Here is a 17,312-nt window from a genome sequence, read left to right as displayed (position 1 = left end):
AGCTTATCAGCAGCAGTGACACGGTTGCCTGATGCTCTTGCGATCCAATGAAAAGGTTTCTATGTCAGGAGGTAAAAGAGGCGTCCTTTAGTGAAAAGACCACCAAAGCGGGACACTACTGGTTACACAGCCTCGTTCTTCCAGGACAAGCTCCACCAGCCAGGGAATAAACCTGAACAGCAGAGATAAAGTTGTATTGTTTCCACTGATGCTAGATGACTTTTTCAGTAGAAGCGATCCTATTCAGTTACATTATTTTTTATTATTTTTTTTTCCCTCAAGGATTTGAGTCACCTTCAAAAGCAATCCTCCCCCTCTTTGCTGCTATCATTCTAGCATCATCTGGTAATGCCTGTAAAAACAACAAGAAAATACATGAAGGAAAAAAATAAAAATATTTGAAAACAAAATAAAAATAAAAATAAAAGAAGAAAAAGCCAAAACCAAACAGAACTTTTATTTCTTGTTGAGTAACCATATTCCATGAGGCATGGCAAGCAGACATTAAATTCTCACTCGACTCAAAGGCAAACCATTATTCTGTAATTTTGTATGTAAATAAGATGTATTAGGAAATCACTCAAGCAATTAATTAAACAGCTGTTACAGAATAAGTGATAAAGGAAACAGGGGGATGAATATGCGGAATTTTCCTTGCACAGGATGTATTTATTTATTTATATATCTGTTGCTTGTGTAGATGTGCACTACAGTTCCTGCATACCGTGGTATCAATGCTCAGCATCGTTAGGAGAATGTTTGCCCATGCAGTCAGATCCTGACTTCTTTGCTACAGCAAAAGGAATGGAGAATGAAGATGACTTGGAAGGGGACAGCAATCTGTAGTTTTTGCCACATGAGGCTCTCTGTGGCATGACCACTCGTTTGCAGGCATGGCTGAGACTTGAGCTGAAAGGGGGACTTTATTATCTTTCAGAAGCAATCTTTTATGTTCAAGAGGTACAGAGACCTGGGAATGATGTGCTGACCCTAAGCCAAATGGTGACATCAGCCTTGCTGTCTTCACATCGCCACTTGTTTGGAGAGAAGCCTACAGCTTTATAACCTGGGCCATATATTGCACACAGAAGCTGTGTAATAAGGGAAGCCCTTTTAGTAGAGAGCAGCCCTCCAGGCCAAATACCCAAGGCTGTCCAGACCTCAGCCACAGCCAAGATCCAGCCAAAGCAATGCAAGGCACACAGCAAGGGACAGTCACGGACTGATGAGGAAACAAGACAGGACAGATGAAAGGTAGAAAGAAAAATCACAGAGCTTTGGCTCTGTGACACAAAAGGCCATAAACTGATGAAAGACCCCAAGCCTCCCATTTCCAGTTCCTTCCAGCAGGACTCCAGTTCCCTGGAAACTCTAGCTGTGCTCCATCAGTGGAGCAAGATCAGGCCTTCACAGGTTCTTCCCTAGACCTGGTGTGTGCAAGGCACTTCTGAGGTGCAACAGGAAGAAATTGTGCAGGTCAGCCAGCATGAAGGGAACTGTGGAGAAATGAAGTTCAGTCCACATTTCCTCTCTGCTCATTCTGCTAGACTCCCTATTCCTCTTGCATAACTTTATTTTGATTCTTGTTCTTGGACAGATCCCTCTGACCCTGAAAGGTTTGTGGCTTATTGGTGCATTGATGTTGTCTATTTGTTTCTGGCAAAGCCAAACTAAGGCAAGGTGTTCTGCTCCTATCTCATACTCCGGCTGTTCCTCGCCGATGGGGCTGGGCTCAGACTCATCTCCTATGCATACAACACCCCTTTTGGTGCAAGACTGCTGTTTTGTTTTCAACAGTCTTTTAATTTCAAGTACCAGGCTTGGCAGCCGTCTTCACAGCCATTTCCATTTGCAGCGAGAACAGTCTGTACCACTGCCTCGCTGCAGGTCTGTAATGGACACGGTCCAGCTCTAGATGAGGTCCAAACTGAACAGAAGCCTTCCAGCTTGCAAGCTGCACTCGTGAGGAAGGGAGACACAAATGCCATGATGGCCTTGAAAGGTAGAGGAAACCTAGCAATAAGCAGAAAAATGGATGCTTTCCCTGGGATATACTCACCCCTCTATAGAACCAGCACAAAGCAATATATCAGAGCCTCTCATAACTGTTGAGTGTTTCCATTCATTCAGCTGAGCAAAACAAATGCATGGGGTGAGTGGTTGCAAAACTGAACCTTGCATAAAGATGGCAGCATTGCAAGAGCATGTGTGTGGGAAACAGGGTCTTCAGAGTATCCACAGCAATTTGCTTAGCTCTGGGACCATACTGTGTCACATTCCCAGCCTTATTAAAAAGTGCTCACTGCCTCTCCAGCGGAAAGGATCAGAGCCTTGAAGAGAGGAAGGATTGTTCTGGCTAGTCAAGGAAGTAATTTTAATTTGCAACATTCAGCTTCCAACTGTTCAACAATAGCAAGAGGTTAACAATGTGGAACTGGGTCTTGCTCAGAAGAGGCATTTTGCTCAGGCACTTTGTGCGTGTCACTGTCGGATCTCAGGCAGCAATTTTCTCCTGCTCCCAACTCCCCAGCGAAGGGATCATACCCCCAGACTCCTACCCCTTGGCAATACCAGTGACTGCTATCTGTCTCCAATTTTTAAGGCAGTGTCAAAACGATCTGGATTTGAACCTGGGTTCAGTAGTAGCTTTTTTTCACTCTCTGATCTGGCCTCGTGGCCAAAATGTTCTCACTTTGCTGGAGGATCCAGAGTTCTCTCTCTGGTCCCATGAGCTTGTTGTTGATTGCCACTCACTATCTTATTCAGAGAGAAGCGCCTTCTCCGGGGCTGCCTTGAGCACCAGCAGAGAGACCAGACCGCTCTGGTAGCCCTAACCCAGGTGCTGGAGTTAAATGCCTCAGTGGACCCAAGCGATTTGAATTAGTGCCAGACAGCGGCATTGCAGCTCCGTCTGCTGCCTCCCCGCTGCGCCGTGAAAGCAGGCATCCACGGTGCTCCAGTCTCAGCCCATTACCTCCTGTCTGGCCATCTCAGTGAAGCTTATAGGAAACCTTCAAATGCAGACTGGAGGGGTTTTTTTTTAGTGGGCAAGCATTGAGGAAAGCGTGACTTACAGCTTGAACAAATGGTTCAGAAGTGAAGAATCAGGGTCTCCAAAGTGCTGACCTTTGGTGACTGCTTCATTAAAGGGACAGCGACAGCCCAGTTCTGGGAAACAGCTCTTCTATGATTTTACAGGGAGACAGCTTTTCTGGGTTTTGTTTCTTAGTTGCAAAGAGGCAGCGCTGAAGTACAAAAACACAGGGAGGGATCAGCTCCTTTGAGTAGCAAAAGGGCAAAAGACAAGGGTGCATCAGTCCCAGAGCAGCTCACGAAGTACCAAGGCCACAGCATTGTGCTGCACAGGCTGCACCCGTTAGATCATTTAGGGGTCCACCATGCACAATTCAACCACTTGCCACCATCACTCTGTTCATCTTGACTAGGAAGAACTTGCTACCCAGCTAATTAAACAAATTAAAAACAACAGCATCCAGGGGGAAGGGACTGGCTTTGCTCCCTGACTGGAAATGCCATATTTCCCAAATTTGCTCACATCCAGAAGTAGGAGAAAAGGGGTGGTCCATGACTCCAAAATGTCTCAGTAAGTAATTCTCACTTCAGTTAACAGTCCCAGATAAGGGAAGGACATGGGTATTTTCTTCTTCTGCCCACACTGGACAATTATTCCAATAGCTGTCCTATGTGTGGCAGAGTTAATAACTGCAAATGAAGGACATTTATCTCTGAAATAACTGTTTTGATAAAAAATGGTAAAATCAATGAATTCATTACTACACGTTGACAGTAATACTTGGGGGAAAAACAAGCTTGTGCTGTTATAAATGATTGCAGTCTAGTGGCATTTCAGTGTTCAAGGAGGTGTTTGTGTGTAATGGAAACATTTGTGGCCTTTATCTGCAATTGTGATGGGCTTATATTCAGAGCACACCTACTGCAAACACTGCTACCAAAGGCTTCCGGACCACCTACAATTTCTGATCTGCCCACAACGGCAGAGCTTATGGGAAATTATAGCCAGGTAAGCAATCACTCAGCATTTCATTTCTGCTGAGACAATGAGGGAGGCATGGTAGAGATCTCATATAAACACCTCCATCCTCACCAGCAGTAAAGCCTGAATGCGCAAACCTCCACCATGCACAGAAGTTAACTTAGCACTAACCAAGTTTCAACAGTGACGGGTACTTGTAGCGTTAGCCACACCATTAAGTGTGTAAGTAGATATGTAAGTGTTTGTGGGATGGACATTTACGGCCAATATCAGCCACAGCAGTAGAAACTCAAAGCAGTCTGCACTGGGTTGGGATAATCTGTACCAAATCCTGTGCCTCCAGATTTTTCTCAGAAAATTTTGGCTCATCATTTTCCCTGCAGAATCATAGAATCATTAAGGTAGGAAAACACCTCAAAGATCATGTGGTCCAACCGTCCCCTACCACCAATATTACCCGCTAAACCATGTCCCTAAGCACCATGTCCAACCTTTCCTTAAACACTCCCAGGGACAAAACGTAATTTTCAGGGGTCCTTTTTGGCACTCCAGCATTTCATTTCCTAATAGGTCCAGTGCCAGAAATTTTCTCTATGCTGTTGAAAAGTTGCACCTGAACAAACTTAGAGAGTGTTAGCTTCCCTTGCAAAACCCTTTACATTATTATTCTAAAATTCCTGCAAAATATTTTAATTTCCAGTCTTGCAACTGCTGTGTGTATATTATTCTTCCCTTTATCCCTCCTTTTTCCTTTTTGCTTCCAAAATTGCCAGTCAGAAGGGAGAGAAAGGATAAGAAATAATTGTATTAACAAGTCAACATTTCATTTACTCTTTTTGCATGTTACTGAGGAAACAAAGAATGGAATTCATTTTAAAAACTTTTTTTTTTTTTTTTTTTTAACAGAACATAAAAATCAACCAGTTCTGTTGCTCATTTGGGATTTCTTGAATCACCTGAGTTTAAACAGCTCCTGAAGACTTTCATCTCCTGTAGAAATGAATGGCTTTACCCTTATTTAAATTACCATTTCATGAGGTCAGAAATATACACTGGAAGTGCCACGTATCATGATCTACCATCTTGAGGCCTTCTAGCTGCCAAGCTGCACAGAAATAACTCAAAACATTCAGCTCAATAGGTTCACTGGGTGTTCAGTGTAAACAAACACTGATAGGATTTATGGATGTACCTTCCAACTCCTCTTCCTTCCAAAAAGCAGACGTGGATTTTGTGACAGGAACCTGAAAACCCCCTGTATGCATTAGCGAAAGTCATTTAGTCCTTGCCCATCACACCTGTGACACCGGGCTTTTACTTGGCAGCTCCTCTCTTCTCATCTTGTTTTGCTTTGATCCTAGTACTTCTTGATGGGGATTTGCAGTGACTGCCTCTCCTGGCTGTTTGCGGGAAGCCTCTATATGATGTGAAACCTCTAAGCCTGCAGTTCTGCACAGCTGCATTGCCGTCAATGGTCTGGGGCTGTCTGACACCAGCAGAGGATCTGGCCAGTCAGCCCTAGGCAGCAAGGGGTAGCTCTTGATTAGGCCAACTGACTGGGCCAATACACAGCTGTATCAAGGAACACAAGACTTTATAAACTCAATGGGTATGTGCAAATAAATCCATGCTGCACTCACCACTCACTTGCCCTAGAAATAACAGCCTTGTCAGAGCATAGCGTACTGGCAAGAATAGCAAAGCATCCGACATGATGAATAATGTTTACATCGAGAATCCAGATGTCATTTTCCATCCTGTAGCTCTAGAAATAATGGCCTGTTACTTCTTATTAAATCAAGGGTAATCCATTCACCTACAGGCCCAATGATAGCTGTCTCTGCTAATCTCCACTCAGGGAGCTATATTCATCAACGGGAAAGGCCTACGTTTCTAGCAACAACTGGAAGTCCAATGATCTTCAGCAATGAAATTTCAAATATCAATTAGTATCTTAAAAGTATGGGTCTGTCAGTGCAGTCCAGCACTAACATAAAAGGCAGTTTTCCATCAGAAGCATGACCTTCTGCATCCTCAAGCAGCGTAGGCCCCAGTGTTACTAACATCCTTCACAAACTTTTTTATTTACAAGTAAAAGAAAACTCAATGACCCTCTTTAGTGATGATTCTCACCGCGTCATATGGCACTTTAGCTGGTTTAATCCTCATGTGGATGGACCTAACTTCAAAATTGGACCTGCTTTGAGATGGGGCTTGGAGGAGATGACCTCCAGAGGTCTCTTTCAACTCAAATTTTTCTATGATTCCGTGAGGGAAGTGGTGATAATAGCTATGATTAAAATGCTGGGACCTTGATAAACAATGGAACATTCTCTTTAAATCATCTTTATGCAGTTTGTTTTCCCTAGTTGAGGTGAACCACTGACATCCTTGATCTGACCTAGCAATTATGCCAATGTGCACCTGCCTGCCTTTGTCTTTCTGCTGAAGTGTGAAGAAAGGTTATTTTTTCTGTGAAAAAAAAAATGGAAATTTTGAAAACAGAGATTAAATAAACAAATGTGTGACCAATTTAATATGAGATATTTGCACACAGCAAGATCTGGTCACATCTACTTTCAGATTCTAGTCCTTTGCTTTGGGGCTTTTGGACTGTAATTGTGTTCAGTCTTCTATTTATACAATGAATCTATAATGTAATTTCATGAGGTACTGAGATGCACTGAAAAACATATGAGCACTAAGTTGCTCTGCCTAATCCATATGAAACAGTGTTGGAAATCAGCCTGGTAAACATGGCAAGAGAATGAGCAAGGATTTCATCTGGGGCTCTGACACTAATCTAAAAAGGATTACCAAGGAGATAGCCTGAGATGCACAGCACTTGAACAGAGAGGACAACGAATCCTATTTAAATGAATGCATTGGATTGCGGGTGGCTTGTAAGCGATTAGCACACTGACTTCATACTGACCAAGCCAGTAGGAGTTCATCCCTCACAGCAACTGCACTAGTTACATTTACTGCTCCATTTACAGAATACAAATAGAGGTTAAGAGAAACAGATGATTTTCAAACATTAACTTTTAATAGGGACAGCATGTCTGGCAAGATGAAAAGAATGAAAAGCCCTTGCTGTTCACAGTTGTAATCCACCCCCGGTTGTCTTGCTGCCATTTCTCCACAAGTCCCACCACTTGTTGCTCTGGGGAAACCGCATCAACACAAATTGATATTAAAACAACCATTGTTTTGTGATTGGTGTCCTAGTGGAAGGCAGTTCTTACACTTTAATTCATGCTCTTTGCCCAATGTGGTGGTGCTCATGACCATGCTCCTCTGTGCTCCCTGTTCTATCTCACTTGTCTTGTTTGCTCTTTAAATTGTATGTTATTCCTAATAACAGATCAGTCCATTTAGGATGATGGAAAGCAAAAGTCAGGCCAGAAAAGCATTTAATTGTGGGTTTAAGTTAAAACATGAGAATTATCCTTTCTGAAATCAAAGAAACAATCTATTCCCTCCTTTTGTGGCAGAAACCTAAGAGCCTGCTGATCCCCTTGGTCTCATCTGCTTTCCTTCCTCTGGCATATTGAAGGTTTTGTGGCGTTTGGCCTTTTGTATTGCAGGAAGTGCAATTTTGGAAGTGCAATTTTGTATTGCACTTCCAAATACTAGAAAATATTTAGTGGATTGTAGCATGTGCAGTCCTATGTTCCCGTATCCCATATGCCTGAAGCCAAGTGTCTAGCCAAGCATTTCCCAGGATCAAGAATTTATGCAACATTTCAATAACAACTGAACAAATCCATGCTAATTCTATAAAAGCTCTGTCATCCGTCCTCCTACTGTTCTCTTTGTGTTTTGGCTATAAATAAAGTATGCAAGCCCTGAAGTCCCTTAAAATCTTCACAGGTTAGTGGAGTATCATGCAGTGAGTGAACAGCTTAACTACAGCCTGTTTAAAACCTGATGTCTGTCTGTATGCTGTGGTTCTCCTAACAACCCTGAGCATTTCCGCAAGCAGGTCCACCTAAAGTGGATTTTTGTGGCAATTTCCCAAACCTACATACGGGCACATGGGGAACATAAAGGCTCCCACTAGTCCATTCCATTCCTGCCCACTTTTTTCCCCATTATTTCTGACTGACTGAGGCTAATAAAGCTCACGAAATAGGAAATGTATTAATTATGCCAATATTTACACCCTTTACAAGTCTAGTCAAAGTCTTCTGCCAGTTTTTTTGAGTATCTTTATTTCCACACACACACACTCCCATATAATTATTTTATCAGCATGGTTCAGTGTATGGTTGAGTTAGAAATTGTACTGGAAGATACAGAACATTCCTTGTTTGAAGTGAAGCTGTCACAAATGTATCAAAAGCAGCTTTTTTTTTTTTTTTGCATGCTGCACAATGGAAGCTGTTACGTACACTACAAGCACTTATCCATTATAAAGTTGTGTTTGATTCAGGAAGACTGGAATGAGTTGCAGTAGGTTAAATATCTCAAAAGCCAAGGTTCCCTCTTTCTGGAGTTCATGTGCTTAGGTCATTTAGCTTTCCAAACATAAAAGTAATAATAACATAATAACATACCCAGGGGATCGGAAAACCTCACTAAGTAGTTCATGGGATGTATTAAGCCATCTACCATGCCTTTCATCCACTGGAAGATTTGTGAAGAATACAGAATATCATTATAAAGGAAGACAGATCATAAAATAGAGGGCCAAGCTCTCAAGTTGTGTATCATAAAACCAGTAACACTATACTGATTTGTGCCAACAGAGAATCTGGCTCTTTGTATTTAAAATAGACGTAAATATCTGAGAGCAGTAAAAGTGAAATATGCTTTAGCTGTACTTTAAGGAGAGATTTCAGCAAACTTTATGTTTAAATTTCTTGGTTGATTAGGCCACAATAGCTTCTAATCGCTTGGGAGAATTTTTAAAAAATCAAACTTGAATATACTCAACACACAGAAGCTGAGAAAGTTGTCTGCAGTTCATGGGGACTAACTTTTATTTTTTAAGGAAAGAGAAAAATAAATCCTTCAGCTCATTTGCAAATAGCTATTGCATCCAGTATTGAGGATCTGAAACTAGCAAAACCTACTGTTTGAATGAAAGCTCAACACCTTGTTTTCCACTCCTCTTGCAAAGGATGTGCAATCCTGTGGGAAATGGTAGAGTAACAATATTATAGAAATGGAGTGATAGATAAATGGAATCCTATCTGTTTATGGTTTTGAGCTAGCCCTTGCAGGTGAGGTGGGTGGTTTTTGTGTGTGCTTGAAGATGGGGTATGGATGCATCCTATCTCACCTCACACAAGACTAGACAGAACTACTTTCTCAAACTCAGATCAGCATTGACTGTAACCAAATCACTTGTTTTTTCCTTGGTGCTCCCTTCCTCACCCTGAGTGCTGTGATTGAAGGCACTCAGCACCCCTGAAGACCCAACTATTCACGAGGCATGACAGGTTTTCCATAGAGGAGAGATAATGCAGACATTGCTGGGAAGGCTGCCTCCACCCCTGACTGCCCAGCTGTAAAAAGTAACTAATTTCACTCACTGGGGAGTGCTGGGAGGATTAATTGGATTTAGTAGCTGCAATGTACTTTACATTGGCTGGGCGGAAGGAGACTGATAAGAGTTGTGGTACAAATTTCTCAGAGGTGCAAGGAAAAAACTGACCAAGGAGGAGGACAATTATTTAAAGAGTCAGTGAAGCAAGCAAAAGACAATTAGCATTGGTATCACCCTAATTCACAACAATTTACAACAATGAGCCTGAGCCACTCTTCCCATCAAGGCCAGCATACATAATTCCCTTGACCTTATTATAAAACACTAAAAAAAAAACATGAGTGAAAAGTCTGCTTGTCCACTTGGGCAAACAGAAAACTGAAGGACACATGAAGGAACTAAACAAAAATGTTTTTTGGGAGCCCTAAATCTGAAAGAAAACAGCAGTAGGCCTATCAAGCCATCAAGGGTTACTCAATGCAGCAGTCACAAAGAGGTGACAGACAATTTGAACCACACCACCTTCACCATATTCGCTATCCATCACCCACCCCTCATCTGGACCTTGCTTGCAGGGAATCCAAATTCTTGTATCCAAATGAGCAAAGAACAACACAGCCAGCTCATTCTGCATGGCACAGGACTGGGTTTCTTTTTTCCTGTAGGTTATCTTAGATGTTGGCCTCAAATGTCTCCAGCAATGCAGCATGGAACAAATATTAGAGAAGCAGATGGAACACCAGGAGCAGCAGCATCAATAACGTATGAGTGGATTAGAGGCTGGAGTACAGCTGCCACCTCCTTGATCTTTTATTAGCACATAATGTTATTAATTAAAGAGTTAAAGGAAAGACATTTTGGAAGGGGCAAGAGGAGAGCAGACCTCTAATGGAATTGTGACTGTTGCATACTGGGGCCTTTCTGTTCTTTTCTGTCTTGTTTTTCTTATGTGGCCTATCTGTTTTATATAGGAAGCCGTTTTTTAAGGAGTATGTGGAGCTAGGGATTTAGACCAGATCAGTCTGCATTAAGAAAAGTACACCTACCTGCCCTTACCAACCTTCAAAATTCTCCCCTATAATGTTTTTTTAGGCTGTTTATGGTGCTTGTGTTTAAGAGTCTTGTTTGCCCAGGAAGCAGTGGACAGACAAGTGGTAGATCTCCTGTTCAGCTGTGATTGCCGTCATCTCTTTTCAGTCAGGAAAAAAAACTGTTCCAGGGAAGTCCTTAACTCTGTTAAAAAGAACAGAGTTTTTTTCTTCATCCGTTAAATGTTCTATTCTCAAATAGAAACATTTGCAGAAGGTTTCCTTTTATGCTGAGAAGCAAAATGTTCATCAGCATTAAAGGGCAAGAGATATTTGATAATACCAACTGTACACAGTGTTTCCATAGTTCTTTATAGACCGTATAAGTATCATTTCCCCTATTGTACAAAAGAGGAAGGTGATTTGAAGGTCAAGGCCAGTGGCAGAGCTGGGAAAGAAGAATTCAGGTCTCCTAAGGCTGAGGATGTGTCCTCTGAGTCCAGAAACTCACTTGTGCCCTTCATGTCAGTACATCGAAGCGACACCCCATTTTCATGTGCCACTGGGTATGCTAAGACTGGTGACCATATTTTAGCTGCGTATCATTGCTTGCTGCATAACTTGAAAATTTCCACCAAGAATTTCCAGCCTCACAGTTTACACTGCTGAGTGGGATAAGGTAGGTTTCAGCTATTTCACTCCATATCATTTTTCAATAAGGCAGCCATGAAATTTGACTCTCTGCCTGACAGCTTCTGTTTTTGGAAACCCTGAACTACCAAATACAGTATGTCTGGAAATATAAACCCTCAGAAATTGTTTTGGTGCTTCCACATTGACAAGGAAAATAGTCTTGGGAACTGTAAACCAAAATCCACAATTACCAATATATATTTGCACCCTTCCATTCATCTGAAGGCAACAGCAAGGCTTTTCCATTGCAAAGCTGTGCTAAATGTTAAAACGGAGTAAATAAAGCTAAAACACAATTTTAGGAGAAAGTTATCAAGGATTCATTGTGCTCACTCCATCCCTCTCAGCCAATATCCTGAAGGTATATTCCAGCCACACATCTTCCATTCCACTTAATCAGCATATCCCCAGAATGGAACCCCTTGTCTCTAACATCCTCCAAACCATGCTTATTACATACTTTATGATCTTTTAAGGCTAATAAAATTCTCAAAATTTGGCCCAAAGTCCATTCAGAGGGGCCATAACCATCCAAAAAACTCTGGAATAGGCACTCCTAGCCAACATTAATATGGCACAAATCTTACTGATTTCGGTGTCTCTGCAAAATGTATGTGGGCTGAATATCAACTTCTTTTTGCCTTTCACAGTTGTTTGCAAAACATCTAGTGTGCTGTAACGTTATTTACAGAATTATTGATTTTTATTATTTATCTTTATGCCTGCCTTGCTCTCTGTCTGATCACTGTGCTAGATGAATCTCATGGATTGGACTGGAGTTGATGGGATTAATTGATTTGATTACATTGAGTGAAATCAGTGGATTTCACATCAAACAGAATCAATAATCTGAATTACATTAGACAGATGAACAAACATTGGACAGGATCATTACTTTGGTTTTCATGGGCTGTTACGGTGGGTGAGATCAGCGGATTGAATTCCTCTGTGCAAGACAGGGACTGGTTCCATTTGAATCGCGCTGGTGGGCTCGATAGCTACAATTCCTTTTTAACTTGAGTTTTTACTGATCTTTATTATAATAATTATACCTAGCGGCAATCACCCTCTCTGGTACACACACAAAAAAGTTCATTATATGACACAGAGATGAAGTGGCTCATTTTCCCCCTCTTCTAATTTGGTAAATGGTGATTACAGAGGTAGGAGCTCAGCGAAACCCAATGAGCCTTGATACGTTAGTTAGATTTTTAGCAAGTCATCTTTACTGAGACCTAACTGCATGTAGCCAAGTAAGATGACAAGTCCAAAACTCTTGCCTGCTGGTAGTGTTGTTATTCTCTTGATTATCCTCCGGCATGTTGAACACTTCTGTGTTAGAAGGACAGCACAGCCGGCTACGGCATCACACAGGAGTGTCTTTCTCTTGTCCTTAATCAGAAATGTTGAACTGCTCTCTAATTCCAGAGAGGAAGAAGAATTCATTAGATTTCAGCTTTTTTCACTCCTGAATGCTAAGTGGCTATTCCTTTTTCTCTCTCTTCCTGAGGGAAATGTGTGAGGAACTAATGTTTAGAAAAAAATATTATATTTTGCAATTCCCACATGAGGCTGAATTTCATCTTCTGCATGAAACCAGTCAAATGTCACCATAGCAGAGGGGTAGGATGTCACCAGCATTTCCTTTCAATTCAGTGATCAAAAATAGACGATTAACAGCATCTTTCCCAGATTAATGACATAAAAAACATGGGATTCATCTGTGAAAGTTAAAGACAGACAGTGTTGGCAATGAGAGGAAAGTTCAGTGGGTCATGACCAAAGTTAGCATTTGAAAATAAAAGTTCAATCATATTTTCACATACTTAACACTACAAGTGTAGGACAAGACACAAGTTTTGACTGGGGATTTGCTAGGGTTAGAATAAAAGATCTGAGACAGAGTCTGGCTTCACCTGCAAAATGCCTTCAAGGTCAGCTCAAGGATGGAACTGTTTCACCCTTTGGAGTTCCTGGCAAGTCAAGACAAGTCTTCTGTGTTTATCACATTCGTGTGCAGCATGCATTTCTTTTTAAACCAGTTGAAGGTAGTACCAAAAATCTGTATTGTTCCTAGAAGAAGGGAGCCCAGTCTCTTGCTCCTTTTTCTCATCTGCTCTTTTCTTGGAGGCCAGAGACTGAATCCGCAATTGGCACGCTTAGAGCTAAACTGATGTCTGCCAAGTCCAATTCTATCAGAACTGTCCCAGAGGAGGGGTGGACCCAGAGGAGACACAAAGACACCTGCCTTCCTGAGGAGAAGCAATCATTCCAATGTTGGCAAAGGCGGGTATCTATTCGTGGGAAGGGTGGGCTCCAGGCAATCATTTATATGTTAACGAGGCCAAGCACCCATCCCTGGGAGCATCAGACTGCTTACTGCCACAGTTCTAAGCTGGAATCCAACAGTGAATGTGTATGGAGAGGTGGCTCTTGGTGGATTGCTAGCTTAAGGCATAAGGAATGCTCTTTTAGTGAGGGTAGATTTCTTAACCAGACCTCTCAAATCTTAAATATTAATTTTACAAATGAGTTGTCTAAATTCTCCATGCTCGTGTTGCCCAATTATGTATACAACAAAGGACACCTTGGCAAAAGACAAAGGATAAAAGCAAAATAAAATTGTTTGGAAATACAGATAATGCCAGTGTCCGTCCTTGCATCTTTTCCTTTACTTGAACTATGAACTTTCTGTTTACAGATGCAGTTTGGAGCTGTAACTACTTGCTGTCCCACAAGGACCCTCATGTTTATTAAAGATTCTTGATACTACAGAATATTGACTTCATTTTTACTTAGGAAATCTGACATTTTTATTATGGAAAGTGGTTGCCCGTTTGTACTTCTCATGCATAACTGGACAAGGACATTTCTTGGGCTTTGCCTGGAAGGGCAGACTGGATTGGGCTGTTAAGGAACAGGAAAATGTGTCTGGTTTGGAACATGAAACACATTAAGAGTATTCCACTGTTAAGCTATATATACAGAGCTCTCCAACTCTACCGAATACTAGGAGATTGACACAGTTTAAAAAACATATTAATGCAGAAAGTCAGATTTACGTTATGCACAAAGAACAGACAAGATGCAGCGTTCGGCACAATCATATCTCAGCAAGTCCAACTAGCAGCTTGTCACTGTTGCTAGCTACCTATTGAGACCTAGTCTCTCTCGTCCCCTTCCTCCCACTCTCCAAAGCCCTCCCCCTTCCTCTGTCTCCCTGGGAAGACTGAATCTCATCTGTCTGCAGTTAGCGGAATCCAAAGTAACTGGACTTGCTGCTGGAACAGAAGAAATATGTGATGTTAACAGTTCATTGAACTGTGAGATGAACAAGCTGGGTGTTGAAAAGGAAATCCAAGCTAAGAGTATATTTCCAGTGTTAATAAAGCTTTTTCCTTTTGTTGTATATTTCCAAACACTGATTGCAGGATGGTTGTCATCTGTTTTCTTCCAGAATTAGACAACAGGACAAATTTAAGGTATCTTGGCCTCATTTATCCTTGTTAAATGATAGCTCTGCCTGCTGCATTCAGAAGTCTGCTTCCACCTCTATCCTTTGCTAAAAACCCTATCATGTCTACAACTGTTTTTGATTTTTGCAACCAAGCCTTCTGCAGCAGTTTTGAGTCTGTCTCACCTGTGTCCCTCTTTTAAGATGGAAGTGGTAAGCTGGAAAGCAAGACATGAATTTACTGGGAACAGAAGCAAGACTGCTCTCTAGCCAGAGAAAGATGCAGCAATATCTCTTCTGATATGCAAAGACACTTTGCTTTCCTCCATAATTACAGTGTTTTCAGGACCCAGATATTTTGTTGATCATGGAAAAACCTTGACACGAGAGAAACCATGAAGCCCAGTGGAAAAGGCACAGGAAGCTAGGTTTATGCTGTATGATAACACCAGAGGGAAATCCACACAGTTTTCCTTGAAAGCTGTGTTTTTCTTTGGAATATGATACCTGAGAGAAAATACACTTTCTCCCCCTTTATTTCTGACCACCAAGGGATTAACACAAGAGTCGTGTTATTTCTACCTTTTCAGAAAATTAGTATAGGTAAAGCAGGTGGGGGTGTAAGCTACTTTTACCAGATGTTTTGGCTCTCACACTATGAGAGCAGATGTTGCATCCAGGCTGTTCTGTGCTATTCTTGGCAGGAGCTAACTCAAATAAAACTTTGCACTACACTTTCAGATGGAGATGAGTTTGGGTTGTTTTTTTTTTTATTAGTTTTTAAGAGCATTATGTGTGGCAATTGCATAGCCTGAAATGATTTAGATTTTCTGTTACAGGAAGACCATTTGGCGTTTACTTTCATGAGCCACAGTGGAGACCCCATGCTGCAGTGAGGTTTGTCTTGAATTTGTGTTTCACTGTCACAAAGCCATCATCATCTGCGTTTGCTTCTGAGTTATATCCTGCACTCCAGAGAGGAGTATTATATATTATTCACGTCACATTAGTGTTCACAACATGTGAGGTGCTGGACAAATGCATTATAAGAAAACAGTACCTGCTGTGAAGAATTTACAACTGAAGCAGAGAAAGCAGAAGAAATTTAGAGGAAAAGAGATGTAACAGAAAAATAAAATAAGAAAACATTCAAGGTGTCATGATTAACAGATGTGTTGTTAATTCTTTTCTTTTAATATTTCATTTTATTGGCAGAGATTGTTGAAAATTTTTCAAAACTCTCCCTAAGTCTGCTAAAAAAAAACATTACTGTGAAAACATGAAACCTGTTTTTGCTGTCTTTTGAAAACTGATTTTCAGAAATGCTTTTTATCTTTTGAAAACTCATCTACAGAAATGCTTTATTAAACTCTATTTTCAAAAAGTGACATGTTAGATTTGTATCAAAAAAATAAAGAAGTCTAGAGAAATTCACTCAGAATTATACTTTTCCGTAAAAAACCTCTCCTGTCTTCTGTTGCAGTAATTCCATGTTTGGTGCAACACTGACACCAGGAACTGTGTTGTATGTGTACATCCTTCACTGTGTAAGTTACTATTGCCTTTTGTCCATCCTCATGTCACCTCCAGACACATTTAGTACCACTGCAGCTTTCTTCTCTGTGCTTCTGGCTATGTGTTTCTGGCTATCAAACACACCTTTTGCCTGTGAAAGACCTGTTCACATCTAGCAACCGGGCTTCTTTCAGGCCTGCTTTTGTCTGCACATCCTTTGGTTGGACACCACCAACTTTGCATCTTTCCCGTCTGCCCATCAGTACTGATGGATTCGGTGGCTCCTTTGTTGGCTGAGCTCTACACCAGGCTTTCATCATCTACAGAAATGTGAGTTTACCTGATACAGACTCTTGAAAGATCTCCTGTCTCATGAAGACTACAAGCATATATCTCTTTTTGTAAGCCAGAACATTTATCAAGCAAGCTGGTAGCTTTGTAGGTGGCAAATTGTCCATTTAACTATGGGGTTTTAGTTGGCTTTTTCCAGCAGGCCTTTTTTATAGCAGCTGATCTTCAGTGAGTCCTTGAATGGTACAATTGCCTTTGTGAAACTACAACAGAGAACATCCTTATTTTATTTTCCTCAGGGCCTTTCAGTTCAGCAGCAGCATCCTTGAGGTGTCCTGTAAAATCCTGAAACACGGAAGCAATAGCTGGTGTTTGCATCTCAACAAGAGATGGCAAGTCCAAGTGCGCAGTCACTTTGATGTGATTTTTAGGAGTAGGGATTATGTTGCCAGTGCTAACATGCTCTTTTTAAGCTACTCATATTTCATTAAAACCAAGCAGACTGCATCACCGCAAGAAGCAGGGGAGAACCGCTGTTTTGTGTCATGTCACAGAACTGAGTTCAGACAGAGGCAGGGAGCTGGGCAGGAGCAGAGTTTTCTGCTTTATGGGAAACTCCATTTAGAGGAAAGTAAATAAATTCAGAAGTAGCTGAGCTCTTCTGGTGTCATTATGTCTTCTTTTTCAATGAAATATCACAGCCAAGTTGCTTTCAGTTGGTCAGAATGTTTTGTTTTGCACAAGGAGGAATAATCTTTTAAAAGTATAATGCTAATCTTAATTATTTTCATGTTTCAATGTTACATCACTTGGATTCAG

Source organism: Anser brachyrhynchus, assembly GCF_964034855.1.
Source record: "Anser brachyrhynchus genome assembly, chromosome: 19".
NCBI lineage: Eukaryota > Metazoa > Chordata > Aves > Anseriformes > Anatidae > Anser > Anser brachyrhynchus.
The sequence above is the reverse complement of the archived record's forward strand: the minus strand, read 5'-3'. Positions refer to the sequence as shown.